The sequence below is a fragment of the Moschus berezovskii genome, chromosome X (assembly GCF_049115385.1).
Source record: "Moschus berezovskii isolate FMDL1 chromosome X, NW_MosBer_1.0, whole genome shotgun sequence".
Taxonomy (NCBI): Eukaryota; Metazoa; Chordata; class Mammalia; order Artiodactyla; family Moschidae; genus Moschus; species Moschus berezovskii.
This window is the reverse complement of record NC_142488.1, coordinates 140,709,286-140,734,872: the sequence shown is the minus strand read 5'-3', so window position 1 is coordinate 140,734,872 and position 25,587 is coordinate 140,709,286. Positions and strand designations below refer to the sequence as shown.

The following is a 25,587-nucleotide window of genomic DNA, read 5'->3' as shown; positions in this document are numbered from 1 at the left end:
GGAAGAGTCTCGCCGCCAGGGCTCCACTATTCCTGCCTCCTGGAATGGTGTGAACAATGATTCACGCCACGGTAGGCCTTTACGCTTTACCAAGCACATTCATCAGGCTTTCAGGGAAGGTCAGGTTCCAACTTGTTCACAGAGAATCACCTCCAGGTCACCAGACTTGCATCTATTTTGCCCAGCACCTGTCATAATGAACAAAAGTTTTTCACTTTAATGATGAATGTGCCAAAGAGAGGACAGAGTGGGAGCAATTCCAGTTCAGTGATGTTTGACTTGTAGCAGAATACAGAGCCCATTTTGAAGTTCTTCGGGGAAAACCATTTCTGGGAATAGTGGCCTGGGGCCAGGCTGTGAAGGGAAGAAAAAACAAACAAACACTTTGTGAGCCCTGGCAGGGTGGTAGTGTTCCACAGTTCCTAGGTCACTCGTCGGAAGTTCAAGTCAAGGCTGGCATACAGGAAAAGGGGGTGAAGCAGGACTTTTCAGCCTAAAGGGAGTAGGGGGATGGGCCGGGCAGTGGAGTGGGTTTGGTGGTGGATTCTGGAAAGCGCGCACCTGTGGAAGACAAGGTGCTCAAGGTACAGAGTGTGGCTGCGGGGCCTGGTCCGCAGGCTGAGATGTGCCGCGGCGAGGGCGGGGCGAGGGCGGGGCCAGGAGGGGCCGCGGCGCGGGGCAATGGGCGGCGGCCGGCAGCGCGCCACGCGCCGGAAGCGCCCTATCGCCCTCTCGCTGCCGGCGAAGTCGCGGACGGCGCGCTGAGGCGAGCGTGGGGAGGAGCTGGCGGCGCCACAGCCGCCGTCAGCGCGTGAAGACGGCTCTGTCCAGATGCAGCCGCCGTGAGAGAGCCCGGCCCTGGCCGCGGTGGCGGCCTTGGTGGCGGCGGAAGGCGCCAGGGGCCGCGGCCCCAGCGCGCGCGGGCCGGGGCGCGAGCAGCTGCCGGTGCCTCCGCGGCCGCGGCTGCGGGACCTGCTGGCGCTGCTGCGGGGCGGGCTCACCCTGCGGAGGAAGCGCGGCGCCGCTGGGGGCCGGGTGAGCGGCCGGGTCCTGCCCGGCGGGAGTGGGCGTGGGAGGCGCGCTCGAGGAGCCCGCGCCCTCGCTCCGGGGCGGCCGAGGGGGGCATCTGGAAGTTGGGGAAGTGCCGGGGGTGGAGCCCTTGTGCCGGCCTAGGCAGAAGAGGGGCCCCGGGAAGGCGGGGTCGTGGGGTGTCCCCGGCGGAGCAGCGGTTTCTCTTTCCCCTAGATGCACGTGACTTAGCCCAAGCGCGCCAGGATTCTGGTTGCGGGACCGTGAGCATTGCCTGAAGAAGGGCCATTTGCCTGTCCCAGAGGGGGACCTGCAGGTACCCAGTGCCTAACGGCCGGCCTTGTCTCGACAGCGAGCCCAAGGTCCCACGTGCAGGACCTCAGTTTGCAGGAGGCCGGAGACGTGTGCACTGCTGTCGGACGCCTAGTTGCAACTTTGGGCACCGGCACTGGCTTAGAACTCAACGAGGGACACTCCTCCACCAGGAAATCCTACCTAACACACCAGCAAAAGCCATTATTTAAGATTCTGGCGGCGTCTCCGAGAACTAAGCTTTGGCACTGACACTGGCTCTGGCCCCCTCCATGGCCAAGGGACAGACGCTGGGTTGGAAGTTCTGGGGCGAGCTCTAGCTCCTGGGATCCCCGGTCACCAGCACTTAGTTCTCGGTGACGCCCCCAGAAACTTAAATACTGCCCACCTGCTGATGTGTTCGATAGGATTTCCTGGTGGAGGAGTGTCCCTCGTTGAGTTCTAAGTACATCTAATGGCCGGAGCAGCTCATACATGTTTTGTGGTGAAGAAAAGCGGGACGGCCTGGGATCTCTCATAAGTCACTGAGCGAGCAGGCCCTGCTTACTGACTTGTTGGGTGACCCTGCTCGCCAGGGCCTTGGGCACCTTTGGGGGATTTTACTTAGCTTTAAAAAATCTTGGATCGCTAAGGAGACTATACCGAGAAGGTACCACCAGGTAGATAGTTTGGTCTGTAATTTAAAAAAGAAGTCTTAGTTGTCTGCCTTAAAAGGTCTTGCTGGGTGCCTTTCAGCTCTTGAAAGATAGGTTTGTGAAACTTGAGAGTCAGGGAGAAACACTGGGTTTGGTATGGCTTCCTTTGGGCAGGAAAGAGTCTGAACTGACTCAGAAGACTGAATTGAGTCTTTTGCCTTTCTAGGCTGTGTTTCTCTTTCCCTGAGAATTCTTCCCACATAGAGATGACTGTACATGACCTACTTCAGAAGGGTGTTTTGAGAATTAGCGAAGCAGTAATAGGACATCTTTAGGTCAAATGACCAGGGGAGTTTAGGAATTACCCGCAAATGACCTTAACGTGCGGAGTACAGGGTTGCCTGGAAAGAAAGCAAGGAACTGTGTCCCAAAAATGTGATAGCTAAATAAACACAAAAATCAGAGGTAGAGACTTTCCAGGAGTCGAGGGGAAAGTAGGTGAAATTGTATTCCTGTTATGCTTGACAGTTACTTTTTCACTGCACAGAATACTGACACCATGAGGGCAGCCAGGCAGCCTGTGAGGAGGTCTCTGTGTAAATAGATTTGGAGTGTTCATCTGCATAGAGGCTTGTGTTTCCCTCCGCCTGGGATGATGTTGTGGTGTACCTTGACAAAATACTTGTTTGCTCTAATTATTTATTCTGAGTGTAGTTACTTCGAATAAGGTGTACTTTATTAGCCCTTCTTTGGTTCTTCTTTTTTAAATTTACTTATTTTAATTGAAGGCTAATTTACTTTACATTATTGTATTGGTTTTGCCATACATTGACATGAATCTGCCCCGGGTGTACATGTGTTCCCCATCATGAACCCCCCTCCCACCTCCCTCCCCATCCCGTCCCTCTGGTTCATCCCAGTACACCAGCCCCGAGCATCTTGTATCGTGCATTGAACCTGGACTGGTGATTCATTTCACATATACATGTTTCAATACCATTCTCCCAAATCATCCCACCCTCGCCCTCTCCCACAGAGTCCAAAAGACTGTTCTATACATCTGTGTCTCTTTTGCTGTCTCATATACAGGGTTATCGTTATCATCTTTCTAAGTTCCATATATATGCATTGGTATACTGTATTGGTGTTTTTCTTCTGGCTTACTTCACTCTTTATAATAGGCTCCAGTTTCATCCACCTCATTAGAACTGATTCAAATGTATTTTTTTTTAATTGCCGAGTAATACTCCATTGTGTATATGTACCACAGCTTTCTTATCCATTCGTCTGCAGATGGACATCTAGGTTGCTTCCATGTCCTGGCTATTCTAAACAGTGCTGCGATGAACATTGGAGTACATGTGTCTCCTTCAATTCTGGTTTCCTCGGTGTGTATGCCCAGGAGTGCGATTGCTGGGTCGTATGGCAGTTCTATTTCCAGTTTTTTAGGAATCTCCACACTCTTCTCCATAGTGGTTGTACTAGTTTGCATTCCCACCAACAGTGTAAGAGGGTTCCCTTTTCTCCACACCCTCTCCAGCATTGATTGCTTGTAGACTTTTGGATAGCAGTCATTCTGACCTGTGTGAAATGGTACCTCATTGCGGTTTTGATTTGCATTTCTCTGATTATGAGTGATATTGAGCATCTTTTCATGTGTTTGTTAGCCATCTGTATGTCTTCTTTGGAGAAATGTCTGTTTAGTTCTTTGGCCCATTTTTTGATTGGGTCCTTTACCTTCCTGGAATTGAGCTGCAGGAGTTGCTTGTATATTTTTGAGATTAATTCTCTGTCAGTTGCTTCATTTGCTATTATTTTCAACCATTCTGAAGGCTGTCTTTTAACCGTGCTTTTAGTTTCCTTTGTTGTGCAGAAGCTTTTAATTTTAATGAGGTCCCATTTGTTTATTTTTTTGCTTTTATTTCCAGTATTTTAGGAGGTGGGTCATGGAGGATCCTGCTGTGATTTATGTCAGAGAGTGTTTTGCCTATATTCTCTTCTAGGAGTTTTGTAATTTCTGGTCTTAGATATTTAATCCATTTTGAGTTTCTTTTTGTGTATGGTGTTAGAAAGTGTTCTAGTTTCATTCTTTTACAAGCGGTTGATCAGTTTTCCAAGCACCACTTGTTAAAGAGATTGTCTTTTCTCCATTGAATATTCTTGCCTCCTTTGTCAAAGATAAAGTGTCCATAGGTGCATGGATTTCTCTCTGGGCTTTCTATTTTGTTCCATTGATCCCTATTTCTGTCTTTGTGTCAGGACCATACTGTCTTGATGACTGTGGCTTTGTAGTAGAGCCTGAAGTCCAGCATGTTGATTTCTCCAGTTCCATTCTTCTTTCTCAAGATTGCTTTGGCAATTCGAGGTGTTTTTGTATTTCCTTACAAATTGTGAAATTATTTGTTCTAGCTCTGTGAAAAATACCGTTGGTAGCTTGATAGGGATTGCATTGAATCTATAGATTACTTTGGGTAGCATACTCATTTTCAGTATACTGATTCTTCTGATCCATGAGCGTGGTATATCTCTCCATCTATTAGTGTCCTCTTTGATTTCTTTCACCAGTGTTTTATAGTTTTCTATACATAGGTCTTTTGTTTCTTTAGGTAGATATATTCCTAAGTATTTTATTCTTTTCATTGCAACAGTGAATGGAATTGTTTCCTTAATTTCTCTTTCTATTTTCTAATTATTAGTGTATAGGAATGCAAGGGATTTATGTGTATTGATTTTATTTCCTGCAACTTTATTCATTGATTAGCTCTAGTAATTTTCTGGTAGAGTCTTTAGGGTTTTCTGTGTAGAGGATCGTGTCATCTGTAAACAGTGAGAGTTTTACTTCTTTTCCAATTTGGATTCCTTTTATGTCTTTTTCTGCTCTGATTGCTGTGGCCAAAACTTCCAAAACTATGTTGAATAGTAGTGGTGAGAGTGGGCACCCTTGTCTTGTTCCTGACTTTAGGGGAAATGCTTTCAATTTTTCACCATTGAGGATAATATTTGCTGTGGGTTTGTCATATATAGCTTTTATTATGTTAAGGTATGCTCCTTCTATTCCTGCTTTCTGGAGGGTTTTTATCATAAATGATTGTTAAATTTTGTCAAGGGCTTTCTCTGCATCTATTGAGATAATCACATGGCTTTTATTTTTCGTTTTGTTAATGTGGTGTATTCCATTGATTGATTTGCGGATATTGAAGAATCCTTGCATCCCTGTGAAAAAGCCCACTTGGTCATGATGTATGATCTTCTTAATGTGTTGTTGGATTCTGATTGCTAGAATTTTGTTAAAGATTTTTGCATCTACGTTCATCAGTGATATTGGCCTGTAGTTCTCTTTTTTTGTGGCATCTTTGTCAGGTTTTGGTATTAGGGTGATGGTGGCCTCATAGAATGAGTTTGGAAGTTTACCTTCCTCTGCAATTTTCTGGAAGAGTTTGAGTACAATAAGTGTTAACTTTTCTCTAAATTTTTGGTGGAATTCAGCTGTGAAGCCGTCTGGACCTGGGCTTTTGCTTGCTGGAAGATTTCTGATTACAGTTTCAATTTCCGTGCTTGTGATGGGTCTGTTAAGATTTTCTATTTCTTTCTGGTTCAGTTTTGGAAAGTTTTACTTTTCTAAGAGTTTGTCCATTTCTTCCAAGTTGTCCATTTTATTGACATATAATTGCTAAAATCCCATGGACGGAGGAGCCTGGTAGGCTGCAGTCCATGGGGTTGCTACTAGTCGGACACGACTGAGCGACTTCACTTTCACTTTTCACTTTCACACATTGGAGAAGGAAATGGCAGCCCACTCCAGTGTTCTTGCCTGGAGAATTCCAGGGACGGGGGAGCCTGGTGGGCTGCCATCTATGGGGTCACACAGAGTCAGATACGACTGAAGTGACTTAGCAGCAGCAGCAGTCTCTTATGAACCTTTGTATTTCTGTTTTGTCTGTTGTGATAGCGCCATTTTCATTTCTCATTTTATTGATTTTAATTTTATACCTTTATTTCTTTTTTTTTTAATTAATTTATTTTTTATTGGAGGCAAATTATTTTACAATATTATATTGGTTGGTTTTGCCATACATTGACATGAATTTGCCCCGGGTTTACATGAGTTCCCCCTCCTGAACCCCCCTCCCACCTCCCTCCTCCCTTTATCCTCCCTCTGGGTCTTCCCCGCATGCCAGCCCCGAGCATCCTATAACATACATTGACCCTGAACTAGTGATTCGTTTCACATATGACAACATACGTGTTTCAATGCCATTCTCCCAAATCATCCCACCCTCACCCTCTCCCATAGAGTCCCAAAGACTGTTCTATACATCTGTGTCTCTTTTGCTGTCTCATATACAGGGTTATCATTTGCATCTTTCTAAATTCCATATATATGTGTTAGTATACTGTATTGGTGTTTTTCTTTCTGGCTTACTTCACTCTGTATAATAGGCTCCAGTTACATCCACCTCATTAGAACTGATTCAAATGTATTCTTTTTAACGGCTGAATAATACTCCATTGTGTATATGTACCAAAGCTTTCTTATCCATTCGTCTGCAGATGGACATCTAGGTTGCTTCCCTGTCCTGGCTATTATAAACAGTGCTGCGATGAACATTGGAGTACACGTGTCTCTTTCAATTCTGGTTTCCTCGGTGTGTATGCCCAGGAGTGCGATTGCTGGATCATATGGCAGTTCTATTTCCAATTTTTTGAGGAATCTCCACACTGTTCTCCATAGTGGCTGTACTAGTTTGCATTCCCACCAACAGTGTAAGAGGGTTCCTTTCTCTCCACATCCTCTCCAGCATTTATTGCATGTAGACTTTTGGATAGCAGCCATTCTGACTGGTGTGAAATGGTATCTCATTGTGGTTTTGATTTGCATCTCTCTGATTATGAGGGATGTTGAGCATTTTTTCATGTGTTTGTTAGCCATCTGTATGTCTTCTTTGGAGAAATGTCTGTTTAGTTCTTTGGCCCATTTTTTGATTGGGTCATTTATTTTTCTGGAATTGAGCTGCAGGAGCTGCTTGTATAATTTGGAGATTAATCCTTTATCAGTTGCTTCATTTGCTATTATTTTCTCCCATTCTTAAGGCTGTCTTTTCACCTTGCTTATAGTTTCCTTTGCTGTGCAGAAGCTTTTGATTTTAATTAGGTCCCATTTGTTTATTTTTGCTTTTATTTCTAATATTCTGGGAGGTGGGTCATGGAGGATCCTGCTGTGATTTATGTCAGAGAGTGTTTTGCCTACGTTCTCCTCTAGGAGTTTTATAGTTTCTGGTCTTACATTTAGCTCTCTAATCCATTTTGAGTTTATTTTTGTGTATGGTGTTAGGAAGTGTTCTAGTTTCATTCTTTTACAAGTGGCTGACCAGTTTTCCCAGCACCACTTGTTAAAGAGACTGTCTTTTCCCCATTTGATATTCTTGCCTCCTTTGTCAAAGATGAGGTGTCCATAGATGCGTGGATTTATCTCTGGGCTTTCTATTTTGTTCCATTGGTCTATATTTCTGTCTTTATGCCAGTCCCATACTGTCTTGATGACTGTGGCTTTGTAGTAGAGCCTGAAGTCCGGCAGGTTAATTCCCCCAGTTCCATTTTTCTTCCTCAAGATTGCTTTGGCTGTTCGAGGTTTTTTGTATTTCCATACAAATTGTGAGATTATTTGTTCTAGTTCTGTGAAAAATATCGTTGGTAGCTTGATAGGGATTGCATTGAATGTATAAATTACTTTGGGTAGTATACTCATTTTTACAATATTTATTCTTCCAATCCATGAACTTGGTATATTTCTCCATCTATTAGTGTCCTCTTTGATTGCTTTCAGTAGTGTTTTATAGTTTTCTATGTACAAGTCTTTTGTTTCCTTAGGTAGATATATTCCTAAGTATTTAATTCTTTTCGTTGCAGCAGTGAATGGAATAGTTTCCTTAATTTCTCTTTCTATTTTCTCATTATTAGTGTATAGGAATGCAAGGGATTTCTGTGTGTTGATTTTATATCCTGCAATGTTACTGTAATCATTGATTAGCTCTAGTAGTTTTCTGGTAGAGTCTCTAGGGTTTTCTGTGTAGAGGATCACGTCATCAGCGAACAGTGAAAGTTTTACTTCTTCTTTTCCAATTTGTATTCCTTTTATGTCTTTTTCTGCTCTGATTGCTGTAGCCAAAACTTCCAGAACTATGTTGAATAGTAGTGGTGAGAGTGGGCACCCTTGTCTTGTTCCTGATTTTAGGGGAAATGCTTTCAGTTTTTCACCATTGAGGATAATGTTTGCTGTGGGTTTGTCATATATAGCTTTTGTTATGTTGAGATATGTCCCTTCTATTCCCACTTTCTGGAGGGTTTTTATCATAAATGGATGTTGAATTTTATCGAAGGCTTTCTCTGCATCTATTGAGATAATCATATGATTTTTATTTTTCAGTTTGTTAATGTGGTGTATTACGTTGACTGATTTGCGGATATTGAAGAATCCTTGCATTCCTGGGATAAAGCCCACTTGGTCATGATGTATGATCTTCTTAATATGCTGTTGGATTCTGATTGCTGGAGTTTTGTTAAGGATTTTTGCATCTATGTTCATCAGTGATATTGGCCTGTAGTTTTCTTTTTTTGTGGGGTCTTTACCAGGTTTTGGGATTAGGGTGATGGTGGCCTCATAGAATGAGTTTGGAAGTTTCCCTTCCTCAGCAATTTTCTGGAATAGTTTGAGTAGAATAGGTGTTAGCTCTTCTCTAAATTTTTGGTGGAATTCAGCTGTGAAGCCGTCTGGACCTGGGCTTTTGTTTGCTGGGAGATTTTTGATTACAGTTTCAATTTCTGTGCTTGTGATGGGTCTGTTCAGATTTTCTATTTCTTCCTGGTTCAGTTTTGGAAAGTTGTATTTTTCTAGGAATTTGTCCATTTCTTCCAGGTTATTCATTTTATTGCCATATAATTCCTGATAGTATTCTCTAATAATCCTTTGTATTTCTGTGTTGTCAGTTGTGATCTCTCCATTTTCATTTCTAATTTTATTGATTTGGTTCTTCTCCCTTTGTTTCTTGATAAGTCTGGCTAGTGGTTTGTCAATTTTATTTACCTTCTCAAAGAACCAGCTTTTGGCTTTGGTGATTTTTGCTATAGTCTCTTTTGTTTCTTTTGCATTTATCTCTGCCCTAATTTTTACGATTTCTTTCCTTCTACTGACCCTGGGGTTCTTCATTTCTTCCTTTTCTAGTTGCTTTAGATGTAGAGTTAGGTTATTTAGTCGACTTTTTTCTTGTTTCTTGAGGTGTGCCTGTATTGCTATGAACTTCCCCCTTAGCACTGCTTTTACAGTGTCCCAGAGGTTTTGGGTTGTTGTGTTTTCATTTTCATTCATTTCTATGCATATTTTGATTTCTCTTTTGATTTCTTCTATGATTTGTTCGTTGTTCAGCAGCGTGTTGTTCAGCCTCCATATGTTGGCATATTTAATAGTTTTTCTCCCATAATTGAGATCTAATTTTACTGCATTGTGCTCAGAAAAGATGCATGGAGTGATTTCAATTTTTTTGAATTTACCAAGGCTAGATTTATGGCCCAGGATGTGATCTATCCTGGAGAAGGTTCCGTGTGCTCTTGAGAGTAAGGTGAAATTCATTGTTTTGGTGTGAATATTAGGTCTAACTGGTCTATTGTATCATTTAAAGTTTGTGTTTCCTTGTTAATTTTCTGTTTAGTTGATCTATCCATAGGTGTGAGTGGGGCATTAAAGTCTCCCACTCTTACTGTGTTATTGTTAATTTCCCATTTCATACTTGTTGCCATTTTTCTTACATATTGCAGTGCTCCTATGCTGAGTGCATATATATTTATAATTGTTATATCTTCTTCTTGGATTGATTCTTTGATCATTATGTAGTGTCCTTCTTTGTCTCTTTTCACAGCCTTTGTTTTAAGGTCTATTTTATCTGAGTATTGCTACTCCTGCTGTCTTTTGGTCTCTATTTGCGTGGAATATCTTTTTCCAGCCCTTCCCTTTCAGTCCGTATGTGTCCCTCGTTTTGAGGTGGATCTCCTGTAGACAACATATATAGGGGTCTTGTTTTTGTATCCATTCAGCCAGTCTTTGTCTTTTGTTTGGGGCATTCAACCCATTTACATTTAAGGTAATTATTGATGAGTATGATCCTGTTGCCATTTAATTTATTGTTTTGGGTTCAAGTTTATACACCCTTTCTGTGTTTCCTGTCTAGAGAAGGTCCTTTAGCATTTGTTGGAGAGCTGGTTTGGTGATGCTGAATTCTCTCAGCTTTTGCTTGTCTGTAAAGCTTTTGATTGCTCCTTCATATTTGAATGAGATCCTTGCTGGGTACAGCAATCTGGGCTGTAGGTTATTTTCTTTCATCACTGTGAGTATGTCGTGCCATTCCCTCCTGGCCTGAAGAGTTTCTGTTGCACGATCAGCTGTTACCCTTATGGGAATCCCCTTGTGTGTTATTTGCTGCTTTTCCCTTGCTGCTTTTAATATTTGTTCTTTGTGTTTGATCTTTGTTAATTTGATTAATATGTGTCTTGGAGTATTTCGCCTTGGGTTTATCCTGTTGGGGACTCTCTGGGTTTCTTGGACTTGAGTGATTGTTATCTTCCCCATTTTAGGGAAGTTTTCAACTATTATCTCCTCAAGTATTTTCTCATGGTCTTTCTTTTTGTCTTCTTCTTCTGGGACTCCTTTGATTCGAATGTTGGGGCGTTTAACATTGTCCCACAGGTCTCTGAGATTGTCCTCATGTCTCTTCATTCTCTTTTTTCTTTTTCCCTCTCTGTTTCATTTATTTCTACCATTCTACCTTCTATCTCACTTATCCTGTCTTCTGCCTCCGTTATTCTACTGTTGGTTCCCTTCAGAGTGTTTTTGATCTCATTTATCGCATTATTCATTATATATTGACTCTTTTTCATTTCTTCTAGGTCCTTGTTAAACCTTTCTTGTGTCTTCTTGATCCTTGCCTTCAGGCTATTTATCTGTAACTCCATTTTGTTTTCAAGATTTTGGATCATTTTCACCGTCATTATTCAGAATTCTTTATCAGGTATATTCCCTATCTCTTCTTCTTTTGTTTGGGTTGGTGGGCATTTATCCTGTTCCTTTACTTGCTGGTATTTCTCTGCCTCTTCATCTTGCTTATATTGCTGTGTTTGGTGTGGCCTTTTCTTCTTCTGGCAGTTTGTGGAGTTGTCTTTATTGTGGAGTTTCCTCGCTGTGGGTGGGGTTGGATGGGTGGGCTTGGACGGGTGGCTTGTCAAGGTCTCCTGGTTAGAGAAGCTTATGTTGGTGTTCTGGTGGGTGGAGCTGGATTTCTTCTCTCTCGAGTGCAATGGCGTGTCCAGTAGTGAGTTATGAGATGTCAATGGGTTTGGACTGACTTTGGGCAGCCTGTATATTGAAGCTCAGGGCTATGTTCCTGTGTTGCCGGAGAATTTGCGTGGTGTGTCTTGCTCTGGAACTTGTTGGCCCTTGGGTGGTACTTGGTTTCAGTGTAGGTATGGAGGTGTTTGATGAGTTCCTATTGATTAAGGTTCCCTGGAGTCTGGAGTCTGGTGTTCTCAGGATTTTTACTTAAGCCTCCTGCCTCTTGTTTTCAGTCTTTTTCTTGCAGTAGCCTCCAGACTTCTCCATCTGTCACTTCCAAAGTGGTTCCCTCTGTTTTAGCTTCTTCTGTTTGCTTGTCTCTTCAGTGTTTAATTTCGCCCTAACACAAGGGGGCAGTGTTGATCACTTTTTTAAGGCTGACTTGTTCAGTTGTGCTGTTGGGAGGGAGGAATGCTGCACATAAATATTGGTGTCTGTAGGGAGTGCTCGCAGTGTCTCGGCCACACTTGGTTGGCCCCCCGCTCACGGCGTGTGTGCTTTTCCTGTCTATACTGCTCAGGCTCAGGGTTGCTCTGCTGGGAACTGAGGCAGGCCTGGGTTACATGCACTTCCTAGGTCTAAGCCGCTCAGGTTCAGGTTCTCGGGTAGTCCACAAAGGCGTAGACTTGGTTGGGCCTGCGTTTTATGCCCTTTCCCCGTCCTAGCAGCTCAGGTGACCAGGTGTTTGGCGAGCGTGGTCGCTGCGACTTATCTCCTCCCCAGTCTCTGCTGCTCAGTTTTCTGGGTGTGCAACCAGCGCACCTTCTCAGGCGGATGTCGACTGGCCAAAATCCCAAGAAGTCTTGATTAGCAATGAAGCCTGCTTACAGTTTGGTAGATGATGCCTCTTTGGGGCTGCGATTGCCCCTTTCCGGCCCTGGCTGCCCTCCCCTGCCTGTCTCGGTGGGGGATGGGCCGTCCGCAGCCGGCTAGCTCTGCTCAGTCCTTTGTTCTGTGACTGGATCTGACGGTGTCTTAGGTTGGGCTTTTCGCCTTTTCACTTGATAGCTATCCCACAGTCTGCTTTGCTTTCTCAAGTTAGTTCCCTCAGATTGCCCTTGGGGCATTCAGGCCCGGTCCTTACTCAAACAGTGCAGCCTGCACCTCCCTGCCCAGCCCCCGCTTGTTAGTGGGGGATGCAGGCGTCTGCGCTGCTTCTCCGCTGGGAGTTACCACTGGGCACGTAATCTGTGGGTTTTAATTATTTATTTATTTTTCCTCCCAGGTTCGATGCATGATACAGGATGCTTGGGGCTGGAGTACTGGGATGAACCAGAGGGATAGGATGGGAAGGGAGGTGGGAGGGGGGTTGAAGATGGGGAACACATGTACCCCCGGGGCAGATTCATGTCAATGTATGGCAAAACCAATGCAATAATGTAAAGTAATTAGCCTCCAATTAAAATAAATAAAGTAAAAAAAAAAGACCCTCAATATTCAGAAAACAAAATAAAACAAAAAATTATTGTCTGTTTATTTTTCCTCCCAGTTATGTTGCCCTCTTAGGTTCCAAGGCTCGCCACAGACTCGCCAGTGAGGGTGTTTCCTGGTGTTTGGAAACTTCTCTCTTTTTTAAGACTCCCTTCCTGGGACGGATCTCTGCCCCTACCTCTTTTGTCTCTCTTTTTATCTTTTATATTTTTTCCTACATCCTTTTGAAAGCAATGGGCTTCTTTTCTGGGTGCCTGATGTCCTCTGCCAGCATTCAGAAGTTGTTCTGTGGAAGTTACTCAACGTTCAAATGTTCTTTTGATGAATTTTTGGGGGAGAAAGTGGTCTCCCTGTCCTGTTCCTCCGCCATTTTCCTCTGATCTTAGGTATTCCTTTCTTATACAAACAAAACCATTTACTGAGTTTTTCCATAGGCCACAACCTCACCATCTGTGAAGCAAAGATCGTGCCCGCCTCACAGGTTAGGAGAGGAAATAGGTTAAAATGCACAGCACTTTTCCGATGACTTTGGCTGTATGGAGAATGCTTAGTTTGATCTGCTGCTGTTGTCATTGCTGCCATCATCATTGTCCCCTGAAATGACAAATCTGAGGAATTTCAAGATCAAGCCCTTTGAAAAGCTGAAATAGATTTTCTTGGCTATAGTGAGGGCACCTAAGTAAGAAAACCAAAGCTCAAACATTGGTATCTTGCTAAAGGTCATAGCGGGGAAGTTCAGAGTCAATGGCTCCTTACACTGGAAGGATCTCTGATAGGATATTCATGGTCTGTCCTCCCTAAAGCTTCAAAGATGGGGTCTAAAGGAGGACTCCTCAAGCTATTGCATATACATACATGAGAATCCCTGAGAGCTTTTTAAAATACAGATTCCCGGGCCCCAATCTTAGAGACTTTGATTCCATAGGTCATGGATGGGGCCCAAGAACCTGCATTTCTGTGCAGTTCCAGGTGATGCTGTTGCTACTCGGACATGAACCACACTTACTCACACTGGTCTAAAGGGCCTTAAACGTTTGATTCCCTTCAATGTCAGAAAATTACTGAGGCCAGGAGTCTAGCTGATGTTCTGTTTGTCAACTCACTGATGGAAGGACAAACCAAGATGGAAGACCATGAATGACTATAAGAACTTTATTAGAATTAATAATACTGGAAACTCACCTTGATTGGTTTCCACAAAGTAACTAGCAATTGAAAAAGTCGTGAGCACTTGAAACTAAAAGGTCCATGGCAGCTGACCTAGTGATTTTCTGTCCATCCCCTGTCCTCTCCGTTTTGTTCCAGTCTACACCTTGGAGCTTGCCCTCTGGATGTTCATCACCAGGGCTCCCACCATGTGGCTTTGGTTTGGGTTCAGTCAGTGGAAGGCCAGGGGAGGAGCGAAGTCAGGGGTGGATGTCTGTCCCTTCTGCTGCTTCTCCTTTCCGTGTAGTACCGGCAGTGCCTGTGACTGTCTATTACCAGTGTCAACAGGGCAGCCTCACCTCCATCACTTCAGCTCTCTCCAGTCTCCAGCAGAGCTCTGTCTTCCCTGGTCTCTTCTGCCTGTGGCTGTTAAAGGCTTGTCATTCCTAGCTCCTGTGTTCTGCAGCCGTTCCTGCTGGGTCTTGGAACCTCGCCCACACAGCTTTGATAGGCTGTCTTTTGAGAGGACCCTTGATTGATCCTGGAGCATAAGAAGAGCTTCCAAAAGATGGGAAGAGTGATGGTAGAAGGTGTAGCCTTGGATGAAGAGAACATCATGATTGGAGTGGGCATTGGCAGTGAAGTTTATGTCAAGGGGCTCCAAAATCACTGCCTATGGTGACTACAGCCAAAGAATGAAAAGACACTTGCTCCTTGGAAGGAAAGCTATGACAAACCTAGACTTTGTATTAAAAAGCAGACACATTGGTTTGCCAGCAAAGGTCCATATAGTCAAAGCTATGGTTTTTCCAGTAGTCATGTGCAGACATGAGAGTTGGCCCATAAAGGAGGCTGAGCACTGAAGAATTGATGCTTTCGAATTGTGGTGCTGGAGAAGACTGTGTTGAGTCCTTTGGACTGCAGGAAGATCAAACCAGTCAATCATAAAGTAAATCAACCCCGAATATTCATTAGAAAGACTGATGCTGAAGCTGAAGCTCCAGTACTTTGGCAACCTGATGTGAAGAGCTGACTCACTGGGAAAGCCCTTGATGCTTGAAAATATTGAGGGCAAGAGAAGGGGATGTCAGAGGATGAGATCATTGGATGGCATCACTGACTCAAGGAACATAAATTTATGTAAACTCCGGGAGATAGTGAAGGACAGGGAACCCTGGCATGCTGCATTCCGTGGGGTTGCAAATAGTTGGACATGACTTTGTGACTGAATAAGACAATAAGAGGTGAGGAGTGCAGGAAAGGGGTCTGGCTTTAAATTGATTCTGGATTAATCAAAGAAGGTCCCAAGAGGTCCCTGGGTGAGAAGCTACAACTGCTAGAATGTGCAGAATGTTATCCCTAAGCGTAAACTTGCACGATGAGGGTTCAGAGTCAAAGGAGCTTTTTTATGAAGAATTTACATTCCTCTTCGACAATTGCCTAAAAGTTTGTTGTTTTCTTTCCTGCCCCTGCCGTTCCCCCAGACACCCCTTAGTGGTGTTAGTCTCTACACAAGAGTCATAAGGTCTTTCTGCGGCACTTTGATCTTGCTCAGTTTCGTTGCAGTATGTTGAACATATTCTGAAGTGCCTGCCAGAACTGAATTCACAAAGTAACAACTAGTTGAACAGAATAATCACGCCTTCAGTCCTTTGCCCATGAGTTCCAGTGATGGACATGTCAGTAAGATGAAAAATGCTGTTCATGGTTTTGGTAGTCAGCTACATCACCCTCTACAGTAAACTTGCCGTGAAGCAGTACCATAGCACAGACGCGTACTGATTCTGTGTGTTTATTGGTTCTTTTATATTGAAACGTTACGCCCAGGTTTAAACTGTTCAACAGCTTTTAGAGATTTTTTGGGGTGGGGTGGGTAGTAAAGGTTGTCTTAATACTTTGTCTTAAATGTGTAAAAGATAAAACAGGTCCTTGATCTCAGATTTTCCGTTATTACAATTCTTCAGGAAGCCGAAAAGTTCTTGATGAGGAGAAATGAATTCTGGACTTTTTTTCCTCCCTTTCTGTGTTTTCACATCCCTCTGTCAGAAAACATGACTTTGTGAGGGAATTGGGATTGTGACCTTATACAACTGAGGCAAACCATGGTGAATCACTTCATGTTACCGTGGCACAGATTGCAGGTGCATGAGCCCTTTGTTTCTGCTGAATTTTCCCTCCTTTCTGGTTATTTATCCTGAGGGCATGGTGGCTGGACACCCTGAGAAGACATGCCACAGAGGAGAGGATCCCGAGTCCACCAGGAAGGCCGTGGTGTCTTCCTAGATGAAGGCTGCCTTAACGTGGTGATGTGTGAGCGTCTGCTGTTAGTGGAAACTGACCTGAGGAATAAGGGGATTCCTAGTGCAGATGATCCTGTCCAGGGAACAAGGAGGAGCCCGACATGGAGGAATGGGGCCCCCAGCATAGGCTTCTTTTCCAGTCTTGGATCCTGGGGTGAGGATGTTTCTTGCTGATCTGCTTTGTTTCCACCTCCTTGAGTAGGGGTCCTCCCTATCCCCCTCCCTGGGGAAAGAGCCTTTCTCTCGCTAGTATGTCCATCTCTGGTTTGGCCCCAGGAAATCTCTGGGAGCCTCCTCCTGGTATTTTGAGGACTCATCTCCTTACTCACTTCCCTTGGGATGAGGTGCTGCTGCTAAGTCGCTTCAGTCATGTCCGACCCTGTGCGACCCAATCTCTGGGATTCTCCAGGCAAGAACACTGGAGTGGGTTGCCATTTCCTTCTCCAATGCATGAAAGTGAAAAGTGAAAGTGAAGTAACTCAGTCGTGTCCAACTCTTAGCGACCCCATGGACTGCAGCCCACCAGGCTCCTCCGTCCATGGGGTTTTCCAGGCAAGAGTACTGCAGTGGGGTTGGCATGAGCTATCCATCTTCATTATTGGTTGGTTTCCTTTGGCTCTACGGTGCCTGTTTTTCTCTCCTCCTCCCCCAGCTTTGTTCCCTAAGGCTGTTCTGATGGACCGTTTTCCCAGCTCATCGTCTGTGAATCAGTTCTCCCTATTGTCTGCTCTCCTTGTTTCCCTGCACAGCCCTCCTTGGTTCTTCATCCTTTTACCATGTATCTGGCTCCAACTGAGGGCTGTTTCATATAAACGGGGATGCTACAAGCCCCTTTTAGAAATCTGGGTAACTCAAACACACTTTTACATGTTAAAGGTCCCCTCTTTTTTAGGTAATTTAAGCTCTTACAGCAGTTATATGTACCTCTCTTCCTTAACTTCCCAGGAGAAGAACTTTTGCATGGGCTTGGATATCCACTGTCTCACTGGTCTGCACTGGGGGCTGCAGAGTTTACAAACATTGATTTCTAATTAGTTTTACATTTTCAAAACTACCTCCTTTAAATAGAGACTTCTGTCTTGGTCCGAAAGATGTTTACAAGAACTAAGGTTGTGAAATGCAAAATCAGTTTCATTCCTTAATGGCAGTAATAAATGTAGAACCTTCATTTAAGCAATTAGCTTTGGGAGTACAAGGCTAGATAGATAACAAAGTGGATTAATGATTTTGTTAATTAGTTCTTTCACCACAGGCAGCTTCATGACAATATAGCGCGCACACACAGACACACACACAGAGGCAGTTGTATGGAGAAGGAAATGGCAACCCACTCCAGTACTCTTGCCTGGAGAATCCCGTGGACAGAGGAGCCTGGCGAGCTACAATCGATGGGGTCACAAAGAGTCGGACTCGACTGAGCATTGAACACACACTCACACCCCTCCCATCCCAGACTGCTGTCCAGTGAGTCACCCTCACTTTTGCATTTCCTGATATCTTTTCTTCCTTCTAAAAATCCGTGTAAGGTACCTATCATCCGATTTGTCAGGATAGTCTAGGTTTTGCAGCAGTGACAAAAATACTGCAAAATCTTTGTGGCTTAACACCATAGACGTTTATTTCTTACTCACTGAAAGACCGTTTGGTGTCTGGGTGCTCACCACGGGAGCTGTCCTCCGTGTGGTGGCTCTGCCTCCATCGTAGGACATTTCTGCATCATCATCACCTTCCACTATGACTGCAAAATGTGAAGAAAGAATGGGGAACTCCACAAGGGCATTTAAATACACCTCTCTGAAGGGTGTGCTGCTGGCATCTGATTGGCCAGAGCAAGTCACCTGACCTCATTCACTTCAAGGCGTGGGGGAAGTGTCCTCTTCCCAGGAGCTTTGAAGGAGAAGTGAGGCACAGATATTAGGAATGCCTACCTCAGGCTTGAGAAACTGAGAATTCAGAAATGAATAAAGGCATAATCCCAGACTTGCAGTCCAGCTGGAGAGGTAAACAGGTTCGTAGTATTACAATATAGTCTTATAAAACTGTACAGATTACAAATTAGCAAGGTAATGACTGTGATAGAACAGAAAGCACCTAAGAGCACAGAGAAGAGTGGGGCATCTACCTCCCTGGGCTGGAGACGAGGGAAAACCTTCCAGTGGCAGTGACATCAGGGCTGGGGTTTGTTTGCTAGCTTGAGGTCTCCTTACTTTGGTGAGGGTGGTGTCTGGCCTTATCTTGTGTGCTGCATCCCAGGGAAACTAGTGTTTGGAATACAGCCCCAAGAAGTAGGCTTATCTTTTCTTTAAGACCTCAAGAAAAAAGTGAAAGCAGGCTGTCAGCAAGAGGAAAGATCTGCCTGTTCCTATGAAAACTGAAACACAGTATCCTTCTGACGGAGACTTGAAAGCATTGCTCTGCTGCTGCTCTAATTCTAGTTATTAGGCAGCAAAGGTTGCATGTACTGTACTTTGATTTGCCGAGAGATCCTGACACACTTTACATTAGATATAAATGTGAGTGGTGTGTTAACAGTGCAAAGAATTTACTTTATAGACAAGGAGACAGGCTTGTCCTCAGATCTGATAAAGCCACATCCTTACCCTCTTTCACTGCTCTAGCCTGACTGGCCTTTTTGCTGGTTGTCCATCACAGTGGGCATCCTCCCACCTCAGGGCTAGAAAACACCTGGTGTTTTCTTTGTCTAAAGTCTTCTTTCTCCAGATACCTATTCACCTACTTCAAGTCTTTATACAAAGGCCATTCTCTTGGTGAGATGTGCCGGGCACCCAATTTTGGGTTGACAACCACTCCGTGCAGTACACATATGGGTTTGGGGACAGAATAATGTGGGAACTATATGTGGATGGGATCCAATAGTTAAGGCTGCAGTCACCATCGATGGACAAAAACATTTCTTCAAGTTTAGTCTAGGTGGATGGGGTGCAGAAAGGAGAAAGGAGAGGCTGAAGGCAGCAGAATCCGTTGGGGGCTGTTGTCCAGCTAACAGAAGCTGAGGGCCTGGTGTGAGATGGAGTTGTTGGGAGTGAGAGGTCTGAAGGTGGGGGAAGGTCAGGATGCCAGGATTCAGTGATTTCCTCTCACTTTTCATGGGGATCTAAAAATCAGCAAGGACTCAGAATAAGTTCCTGGTGTTGAAAGGAATGTAACTGTCAGAAGTACGACCAGAGGTCGTGTCTATTCTCTACGGAAGGACTCTTAGAAATTATGAGAATGTGTGTGTGTGTGTTTGAACGAAAAATTGAGTGTAAGTCAGCTTTTGTGATTGAAAAAAGAGGGAAAGGGGATTCTTTTTAAGTGACTAAGTAGAAGTGTGTGTCTTCAGGACATAGTTTGAAATTTCCACTTCTTGGCTGGGGCAGAGGAGCTGAAGGGCAGTCTGCTTCCATTCTGCTGGGTCTCTCAGGGTTGCTCTTGCCTTGTGACCTCGGGCAGATGGAAATGGGTGCCTCCTCGCCTCCCCTCCCTCCTAGCCTTGTCCTCAGGCTGCATCTGCTCAACGCCAGGTCTCCACCTTCAGTGCCGGCTGAGCATTGTGCCAGCTGCCCTCCAAGCCCACCTCGGGTCAGGCGGAGGAAGGTTAAGTAGGAGAGCGTAGAAAGGAGAGTATATCCTTTAATCTTGCTTGTTTTCAATTATTAAATTTCTCTATGAAGTCCAGGGAATTGTGGCCTGAAGCTACCCGTAGCTGCTTGTCTCAGTTGACTCAGGTAGAAAATTGTAAAGTTTTTCAAGGCTGACCTCTCAAAATCCACCTGCTTGACACTGAGAAAAACAAACACCTCTCTTGCTTTCATAAGTTTCCTGACAGCTCCTGTTTCTGACCCTGTAGGATGAGAATTTGGCTCATTAACATGAGCCCCATAAATATGTGTACCCCGCCTCCAAGCCTACCTCCCTCTCACCTCAGTCCTTAGGTAATTGAGTTGCTGCTGGTCCAGAGTCCAGAGGAGCCTTTTGTGTTCACTTACACTTGTCTCTGTAGTTGGATTTGGGACCGAGTCGATCGGGGTTTTGATTGTGAAAAAGAGCAACCGACTCTGAAATTACTAGGAGGTGTTGTAGGTCATCCTACAGAATTGTTGGAAGGCTGGAGAGGTAGGCTTCAGACGGCGCAGGAACCAAGGATGTTTCCAGAGAAGAAGCCATAGAATGTAAACAATCAGGAGCATGAATGGGGACTTCCCTGATGGTCCAGTGGTTACGACTTCACCTTCCAATGCAGGGGTTGCGGGTTTGATCCCCAGTCTGGGAGCTAAGATCCCACATGTCTTGTGGCCAAAAAACCAAAACATAAAACAGAAACTGTCATTGTACAAATTTAAGAAAGGCTTTTAAAATAGTCCACATGCAAAAAATCCTTTAAAAAAAAGGCATGAATGTCAAGAACAACAAGTCTGTGTCTCTCTGTCATGCGCCAGCTAAACAACTCCGGACACATCTCTTAACCTCCGGAGATAGCTGTCAGTGAGAAATGCATTCTCGTTGTGTTTAGAAGAAGTACTTAAACAGTGACTGGCAAATAATAAGCAATATCTCAGTGTTTGGTGAGTATGCATTTCTAGTTGAGGTTGTGCATACATATACATATATTTTGGCTTTTAGCTGGTAAATATAATTGCTCTCTGGGCTTCAGGCTTTGCTTCTGTGCCCCCAACTGTTTCTTTGCTGAAACTAGTTTCTCCCTTATTGCTAATGGCCAAACGTTTGTTCGAGGACGTTGTTTCAGTTCTTTGTGATTCCCTCAGAAGCATCAATTCTGGGACACTATTACCAACAGAAGCACATAAAAATCACGGCCTGTACATTCGGGGCTTCAGTTTTACTCGGTCACCCTGAGCGATAGTGTAATCAACTTTTTTCTGCCAGTTGTCTTCTTTTGTTTGATATTATGCTTTCATGGTCATTACTAGCATCCCCTTTACTCTTTCCTCCTATTATTCTGTTCAGAGATAACAGCCAAAATGGAGATTGCCAGACACGATAAACCATATTACTTTTGAGAATGGTTTAGGAGTCCTCTCCCCTTTTTAAGTGTAGCATTAATATTTAAACATATTAATAATGAACATAATTGATTATTGTTGCTATCAACTATTATTCATAGTAAATATTTTTAAAAATAGGTTTCTGTAATACTCTTTTCCCTCTTTGATTTTGTTCAAAGACAATTATATCTATCTATTCTTTTATTGAAAGAATCTTTCCTTTAAAATTATTAAGAGTGTTGGTTGCTTTGGCAAGCTAGGGCATAGTCCATTTACAGAGAAGCTTTACCTAAAAGCAAAAAGTTAATGACTTGGTGTAGTCCACGTGTTGAATATGCTGTTTGGGTCTCAAGTTTAGTTGGTTACTCTCTCTTTCTCCACACAAATCGATATATGATATCTAGGTATATGGTCATGCAGTTCAGCCTGATTTTGATTATGTAAATATGTGAGTACTCAACTGTTTATCTATTGAACATTTTAAAGATTTAAATAGCTAACTAGTTCTTTCATTGACTCTTTTTTTTTAAAATTTTTATTGGAGGCTAATTATTTTACAATATTATATTGGTTGGTTTTGCCATACATTGACATGAATCCGCCCCCGGGTGTACATGACTTCCCCCTCCCGAACCCCCCTCATTGACTCTTTAACATGAACATTGTAGAAGCATTACAATTGATTGTTAACATTTAATATGAATATATGTAAAATAACAACGGGTTCAGGTGTGATCTCGTTTGGCAGGCTGTATAAGGAGATGATTAAACGTGTTTTGTTTCAGTTACATACCAATACACATATGTTTACGTGACCCAGGCCACCACATAAAATGTACTGCCTACTGTGGGTTGTAGTTGGAAAAGTTTACAAGGCAGTGATTAAACAAACAAACAGCCACAGCTTATTCCAGTTTTGTCTGTGCTCACCTTGTAGTGGGTTGCTCCCTCCGGCACGGAAGGGTGAGAAAATTGGAGAGAAGGTGGTTTAAAGGGAATGCATCACCCGGTGCGTCATAGCCCATGATGGTGGTCAAGTGTTGGTTGTCCAACTTGAGACACAGGAGCTAAGTGAGAGCTGTGTGAACGGAATTGCCTGATATGAATCTGGCGTTAATTCATAATTGGAAAGGTTTCCAAAGGAAGTTTTCCTTCTGTGTGTCCAACGAGTAACCAGGGAAGCCCTAAAAATTTTTTTTTATATTGTGGTAAAGTACATGAAATATGAAATTTACCATCATTACCATATTCTAATTTTAATTTTTATAATTTTATTTATTTATTTTTGGTTGTGCTGGGTCTTCATTGCTGCACAGGTTTTCTGTAGTTGTGGCGAACGGGGGCTACTCTCTAGTTGTGGTGGTGGGCTTCTCATTGCTGTGGCTTCTCTTGTTGTGGAGCACAGGCTCTAGGTGAGCGGGCTTCAGTGGTTGTGGCTCCGGGGCTCTAGAGCACAGGCTCAGTAGTTGTGGCACATGGTTTCCCAGATGGCTCAATGGTAAAGAATCCCCCTGCCAATGAGGAGTCACACGAGATGCAGGTTCGATCCCCAGGTTGAGAAGATCCCCTGGAGAAAGAAATGGCAGCCCATTCCAGTATTCTTGCCTGGAAAATTTCGTGGACAGAGGAGCCCAGTAGCCTACGGTCCATAGGGCCACAAAGAGTCAGACATGATGGAGTGACTGAGTACACACACGCAGGCTTAGTTGCTCTGCATCATGAGGGATCTTCCCGGATCAAAGATCTAACCCATGTCTCCTGCATTAGCAGGCAGGTTCTTTACCACTGAGCCTCCTGGGAAGCCCATCTTAACCATTTTTAAATATACATTTCTATAGGGTTAAGCACACTCACATTGCTATGCATGGAATCTCCAGAATCATGCACGGGTTTGAAGCCAGAATGGTATATGAGCTTTAATGTAAGTAAGATTTTACTCTAGGATTTTAATGATGTTTTACTATTCTAGGTGTTTCTGTTACTCCACCAGTGTTTTTTAATTCATGCTTCTGAAATATGTAATAGAAATAGAAGGAAATCCTTGGTTACTTGTTCACTGCTATCCCCTCTCTGAATGTACTCCTTTCTTGAAAGTTCTTGGTCAACTCAGTTTCTCTTGTAATTACTTTTAAAGGAGTCTTGACCTTTTATTTCAGGCTTCCCAGGTGGTGCTAGTGGTAAAGAACCTGCCTGCTAATGCAGGAGACTTAAGAGACATAGATTCAATCCCTGGGTTGGGAAGATCCCCTAGAGGAGGCAGGGCAGCCCACTCTAGTATTCTTGCCTTGAGAATCCCATGGACAGAGGTGCCTGGTGGGCCACAGTCCCTAGAGTCACAAGCGGGGGGAAAGGGAAAGGGGGAAGTCGCTCAGTCGTGTCCGACTCTTTGCGACCCCGTGGACTGTAGCCTACCAGGCTTCTCCGTCCATGGGATTCTCCAGGCAAGAATACTGGAGTGGGTTACCGTTTCCTTCTCCAGGGGATCTTCCCAACCCAGGGATCGAACCCGGTTCTACCGCACTGGAGGCAGACGCTTTAACCTCTGAGCCACCAGGGAAGCCCCAGAGTCACAAGGAGTTGGACACAACTGAAGCAACCTAGCATGAAAGCATGCATGACCTTTTATTGCAAGAGACATGCAAAATTTCAGACTCAAAATGGTGTGGAAATATTAATACTTTCTTCTGTAGGACTCATTCCCTGGAGGGGGTCATATCTCTTGGGAAAAATGAAAAGGTTTCAATCTTGTGTTGTTTTGCAAAGCTTTTGGTCTAATTCAGTTTTATGTGGCATCCATATACGAGTTGTAAAATCGTTCTCATTCTAGCTTAGCAACTGCTTTGCAAACAGCTCTCTCGGTGATTTAACCTTACCTTCAGTGAAAGCTCTTCATGGAAGTTGTTAATGGGATATGTGCGTAAAGGCTTTTAGAACTCCTTTTCCTCTTACAGGTTGAGGATTTCATCCCAGCCTGCATGTTGAGGTCTGACTACTGACATTGTTTTGGGTTGAACAAGAGACTTGTCCACGACTCGGGGATGGGTGTGATGAACGAGGAAGCCCATGAGGCCAGGACCATCACATTTTTGCTGATGGCTCTGATGACAATGTCCTGTACATGAGCATCACAATTCATTAACAAATTGATGTGCTGTTTGCATACCTGAGAGTGGTGAATGCAGTGTCCGTTCTCTGGCACAGAGAAGGGGGTTAGATTTTACTAGAAACTGCATTGACCATGTGGCTTCATATCCTGTATTAAAGGTAGCTATTACACCATAATCCATTTGTAGCTCACATTCTTCCCTTGGACGCTGATATCTTACCTGGCTGTGTATAGACGATTAAATTCAAACACAGGGAACCTCAAAATTATTGACATTTGACTTTGGGTATTTACTTCTTGCACTGTTTCCTGTAGATGTTGTTAGCTCTGAGTATTCAGAGGTTGATGGCATGAGAAAGTGATCCTAAACACTTCAGTAAACTGGCCACAAAACAGACACTGACCGAGTACTGATGTTATTAGAACAGGAACTCTGGGCAGAGCCTGGTCTACATCCTGTACCGCCAAGGGTCATTTAGAAATGGAAGGGCTGCCCCGTCTCTTCTCGCTGTGGGTTTTCAGTCTCCCTCCCTCTGCACTCTCTCATCGTCTTCTGTTGCCTTTTTCTCTCCATGGGTCTTGTCCAGCCTCCTGCCTCTTCAGGGCAGCCAGGGAGGGTGTGAAGTGGACTCCGTGGAGAAGAAAGAGGGCGAACGAATGAAAACGTCTTTCCTCGTAGAATCTTTCATCTGTCGTATCTTCTTGGCTATTTACCTAGTGATTTATCTCCCTCTCATGAACCCAAACATACTTATATTAGAGCTGATTTAAGTTTGGATTTCTTTCTGACTGTAGACATTTTCTGAATCCTGTATATATAAAGAACCACCATTTGCATCTCTGTAACACTGCCTTTCTGTTTTAGGGTTAGCGGTGGAGGATGGTGATAGAAGTAGAGGTTTTATATTTTTCTAATTATAAAAGGAATATATTTAATATAGAAAAATTGAAAGTTTGAAAAGATAAGAACAAATCTACCAGTAGCCAGCCCCACGAAGACCATTGCTATTAGCATTTTGATGTATTCTTTTCTATTTGTTTAAGTGCTGTTGACCTTATACTGTCTCTTTAGTTTTACTTACTTCTTTAAAAAAGCTTTTCACCAATACTTCACTGTATTACAGGTTCTTTACAATGCTTTTAATGACTTCATAACATTTCGCTGGGTTCCTGGACTGTTAAAAGGGGGAGGGGAGCGTGGGTCGAGGAGTCACAGAGCATGTTGAGTTTTTAGATAACCAAGGAT

At 43.8% G+C, this 25,587-nt stretch overlaps 1 long non-coding RNA gene across 3 annotated transcripts in view; it reads left to right on the top strand.

Moving 5' to 3' along the window:
- The first annotated feature begins 746 nt into the window (after positions 1-746).
- LOC148773480 (uncharacterized) overlaps positions 747-25,587 on the top strand; it is a 92,385-nt gene continuing 67,544 nt past the window's right edge. For all 3 annotated transcript variants that reach the window (XR_016036943.1, XR_016036941.1, XR_016036942.1), the window contains exon 1: positions 747-1,035. This is a non-coding gene — a long non-coding RNA (uncharacterized LOC148773480). The remainder of the gene's footprint in view (positions 1,036-25,587) is intronic.